Source organism: Labrus bergylta, chromosome 13, assembly GCF_963930695.1.
Source record: "Labrus bergylta chromosome 13, fLabBer1.1, whole genome shotgun sequence".
NCBI lineage: Eukaryota > Metazoa > Chordata > Actinopteri > Labriformes > Labridae > Labrus > Labrus bergylta.
Genome location: NC_089207.1, coordinates 8,367,953 through 8,372,952, shown reverse-complemented (window position 1 = coordinate 8,372,952; position 5,000 = coordinate 8,367,953). Strand labels below are relative to the sequence as shown.

The window sequence follows — 5,000 nt, the reverse complement described above, 5'->3', positions numbered from 1 at the left end:
ATACTTTGACGCTGGGAGTTAACTAAAGACTTGCAGCTTGTTTTTAAGACTTGTTTCACGACTTGCGGGCAAACTGAACGTTCAAACGTCTGATAAACACATTGAACAAACCGATTCCGTGAAGATTAACTTCCCTCTTTCAAAACTGGCCTGGTTAGTACTTGGATGGGAGACCGCTTGGGAATCCCAGGTGCTGTAAGCTTTTAATACCTGCTTCAGCCAGCAGGGGGCGCTGTAACCTCCTGCTATGCACTGCAGTTCTTTTTTTATTTGTCTATCATTGCTTCTACTTTCCTACAAAGTAGCTTACACTGAATTTTGATTGGGGATCATCTATAGCATATATAGGGACTGATTGTAATAATTATGAATTTTCATATAATTAGTAAGTGTTCCTTTGTGATTCCTAATGGAGGATTGTTTTTTTTAATGATTAGTTACAATGGAGAATGTGAGGGGATCAAATATGTATGCCCCACAGGGTTATGATTTCTACATGAAACATTGCAATGGCTGATTTATTCATTTGTCATTCAAGATTACCTCAAAACAAGTAAGTGGTGATAAAAACATAATTTCGAGTTGTCCCTTATATCTTAATCAATCACTGCTTAGGCTACTATAATAATCCTAAATCTTGTGTGCCTTAATGCAACATTTAAACTTATTTCTGCTGTTCACTGTTCACAAGTTTGCAGTATTGAAAACCTTAATAAATCCACAGTAAAAGTGACGATGCAAAATGGTCAACTTCTGAAAAATCGTCAATTGATTCTGAAAAAATATTGATTGATAAGTAAGCATCACTTGTTTGCAGGTTTTTTTTAAATTCAATCTTAATAGTAATCATTTATAATAATTCCTGATTTGGTGTAAATGTTTATTATTGATGTGAAAACATTTATAATGATGGTGAATATTTCCAGTTGAATCAAATGTATAATATGGCTACCAGAGTGTTGTGGGGAAGTAAAGAGTAACCTAAGTACAAGTAATTAAAATATGTTAATGCAGTAGTCCTTACGTAAGTAGGCTACATGTACTTTTTGAATGTAAAACTGAACTTTGAAAACAGCCTCCAGAGAGCGTAATATGTATTAATACTCACTGAAAACATTGATGAAAATTGCAACAACAAAAAAAAAAGAGAGGACAGACTGCCAAATAAAATCATGTTTCATTTTCCACTGGCCTGTTTCTCTCAGTCCTTTCTCCACTAGTGAGGCAACAGCGCCCTCTTCTGGCTAAAGGAGGTATTAAAAGCTTACAGCACCTGGTATTCCCAGGCGGTCTCCCATCCAAGTACTAACCAGGCCCGACCCTGCTTAGCTTCCGAGATCGGACGTGTTCAGGGTGGTATGGCCGTAAGTGAATGAACAGGTTGTTAAAGGGTTATTTATACATACTTAGGTTTAAAGTAACACCTCGCCAAAATTAGAGCAAGTGACTATGACCTAGTTGATTTTATTACTTTTCTACTCAAACGTGTGGGCCTATGGATAGACTTACACTTAATCTTACTAGATTCAGCAATACTTTGACGCTGGGAGTTAACTAAAGACTTGCAGCTTGTTTTTAAGACTTGTTTCACGACTTGCGGGCAAACTGAACGTTCAAACGTCTGATAAACACATTGAACAAACCGATTCCGTGAAGATTAACTTCCCTCTTTCAAAACTGGCCTGGTTAGTACTTGGATGGGAGACCGCCTGGGAATCCCAGGTGCTGTAAGCTTTTAATACCTGCTTCAGCCAGCAGGGGGCGCTGTAACCTCCTGCTATGCACTGCAGTTCTTTTTTTATTTGTCTATCATTGCTTCTACTTTCCTACAAAGTAGCTTACACTGAATTTTGATTGGGGATCATCTATAGCATACATAGGGACTGATTGTAATAATTATGAATTTTCATATAATTAGTAAGTGTTCCTTTGTGATTCCTAATGGAGGATTGTTTTTTTTAATGATTAGTTACAATGGAGAATGTGAGGGGATCAAATATGTATGCCCCACAGGGTTATGATTTCTACATGAAACATTGCAATGGCTGATTTATTAATTTGTCATTCAAGATTACCTCAAAACAAGTAAGTGGTGATAAAAACATAATTTCGAGTTGTCCCTTATATCTTAATCAATCACTGCTTAGGCTACTATAATAATCCTAAATCTTGTGTGCCTTAATGCAACATTTAAACTTATTTCTGCTGTTCACTGTTCACAAGTTTGCAGTATTGAAAACCTTAATAAATCCACAGTAAAAGTGACGATGCAAAATGGTCAACTTCTGAAAAATCGTCAATTGATTCTGAAAAAATATTGATTGATAAGTAAGCATCACTTGTTTGCAGGTTTTTTTTAAATTCAATCTTAATAGTAATCATTTATAATAATTCCTGATTTGGTGTAAATGTTTATTATTGATGTGAAAACATTTATAATGATGGTGAATATTTCCAGTTGAATCAAATGTATAATATGGCTACCAGAGTGTTGTGGGGAAGTAAAGAGTAACCTAAGTACAAGTAATTAAAATATGTTAATGCAGTAGTCCTTACGTAAGTAGGCTACATGTACTTTTTGAATGTAAAACTGAACTTTGAAAACAGCCTCCAGAGAGCGTAATATGTATTAATACTCACTGAAAACATTGATGAAAATTGCAACAAAAAAAAAGAGGACAGACTGCCAAATAAAATCATGTTTCATTTTCCACTGGCCTGTTTCTCTCAGTCCTTTCTCCACTAGTGAGGCAACAGCGCCCTCTTCTGGCTAAAGGAGGTATTAAAAGCTTACAGCACCTGGTATTCCCAGGCGGTCTCCCATCCAAGTACTAACCAGGCCCGACCCTGCTTAGCTTCCGAGATCGGACGTGTTCAGGGTGGTATGGCCGTAAGTGAATGAACAGGTTGTTAAAGGGTTATTTATACATACTTAGGTTTAAAGTAACACCTCGCCAAAATTAGAGCAAGTGACTATGACCTAGTTGATTTTATTACTTTTCTACTCAAACGTGTGGGCCTATGGATAGACTTACACTTAATCTTACTAGATTCAGCAATACTTTGACGCTGGGAGTTAACTAAAGACTTGCAGCTTGTTTTTAAGACTTGTTTCACGACTTGCGGGCAAACTGAACGTTCAAACGTCTGATAAACACATTGAACAAACCGATTCCGTGAAGATTAACTTCCCTCTTTCAAAACTGGCCTGGTTAGTACTTGGATGGGAGACCGCCTGGGAATCCCAGGTGCTGTAAGCTTTTAATACCTGCTTCAGCCAGCAGGGGGCGCTGTAACCTCCTGCTATGCACTGCAGTTCTTTTTTTATTTGTCTATCATTGCTTCTACTTTCCTACAAAGTAGCTTACACTGAATTTTGATTGGGGATCATCTATAGCATACATAGGGACTGATTGTAATAATTATGAATTTTCATATAATTAGTAAGTGTTCCTTTGTGATTCCTAATGGAGGATTGTTTTTTTTAATGATTAGTTACAATGGAGAATGTGAGGGGATCAAATATGTATGCCCCACAGGGTTATGATTTCTACATGAAACATTGCAATGGCTGATTTATTAATTTGTCATTCAAGATTACCTCAAAACAAGTAAGTGGTGATAAAAACATAATTTCGAGTTGTCCCTTATATCTTAATCAATCACTGCTTAGGCTACTATAATAATCCTAAATCTTGTGTGCCTTAATGCAACATTTAAACTTATTTCTGCTGTTCACTGTTCACAAGTTTGCAGTATTGAAAACCTTAATAAATCCACAGTAAAAGTGACGATGCAAAATGGTCAACTTCTGAAAAATCGTCAATTGATTCTGAAAAAATATTGATTGATAAGTAAGCATCACTTGTTTGCAGGTTTTTTTTAAATTCAATCTTAATAGTAATCATTTATAATAATTCCTGATTAGGTGTAAATGTTTATTATTGATGTGAAAACATTTATAATGATGGTGAATATTTCCAGTTGAATCAAATGTATAATATGGCTACCAGAGTGTTGTGGGGAAGTAAAGAGTAACCTAAGTACAAGTAATTAAAATATGTTAATGCAGTAGTCCTTACTTAAGTAGGCTACATGTACTTTTTGAATGTAAAACTGAACTTTGAAAACAGCCTCCAGAGAGCGTAATATGTATTAATACTCACTGAAAACATTGATGAAAATTGCAACAACAAAAAAAAAAGAGAGGACAGACTGCCAAATAAAATCATGTTTCATTTTCCACTGGCCTGTTTCTCTCAGTCCTTTCTCCACTAGTGAGGCAACAGCGCCCTCTTCTGGCTAAAGGAGGTATTAAAAGCTTACGGCACCTGGTATTCCCAGGCGGTCTCCCATCCAAGTACTAACCAGGCCCGACCCTGCTTAGCTTCCGAGATCGGACGAGATCGGGCGTGTTCAGGGTGGTATGGCCTTAAGCGAATGAACAGGTTGTTAAAGGGTTATTTATACATACTTAGGTTTAAAGTAACACCTCGCCAAAATTAGAGCAAGTGACTATGACCTAGTTGATTTTATTACTTTTCTACTCAAACGTGTGGGCCTATGGATAGACTTACACTTAATCTTACTAGATTCAGCAATACTTTGACGCTGGGAGTTAACTAAAGACTTGCAGCTTGTTTTTAAGACTTGTTTCACGACTTGCGGGCAAACTGAACGTTCAAACGTCTGATAAACACATTGAACAAACCGATTCCGTGAAGATTAACTTCCCTCTTTCAAAACTGGCCTGGTTAGTACTTGGATGGGAGACCGCCTGGGAATCCCAGGTGCTGTAAGCTTTTAATACCTGCTTCAGCCAGCAGGGGGCGCTGTAACCTCCTGCTATGCACTGCAGTTCTTTTTTTATTTGTCTATCATTGCTTCTACTTTCCTACAAAGTAGCTTACACTGAATTTTGATTGGGGATCATCTATAGCATATATAGGGACTGATTGTAATAATTATGAATTTTCATATAATTAGTAAGTGTTCCTTTG

General features: G+C 36.8%; 1 non-coding gene and 2 pseudogenes across 1 annotated transcript; all 3 read right to left on the bottom strand.

Moving 5' to 3' along the window:
- Positions 1–1,261: 1,261 nt before the first annotated feature.
- On the bottom strand, positions 1,262–1,370 carry LOC136181869 (5S ribosomal RNA; annotated as a pseudogene).
- A 1,417-nt stretch (positions 1,371–2,787) lies between these two features.
- On the bottom strand, positions 2,788–2,896 carry LOC136181868 (5S ribosomal RNA; annotated as a pseudogene).
- A 1,423-nt stretch (positions 2,897–4,319) lies between these two features.
- LOC136181677 (5S ribosomal RNA) lies at positions 4,320–4,438 on the bottom strand. Its single transcript, XR_010668024.1, has one exon. It is a non-coding gene; the product is annotated as a 5S ribosomal RNA (ribosomal RNA).
- Between the last annotated feature and the right edge of the window lie 562 nt (positions 4,439–5,000).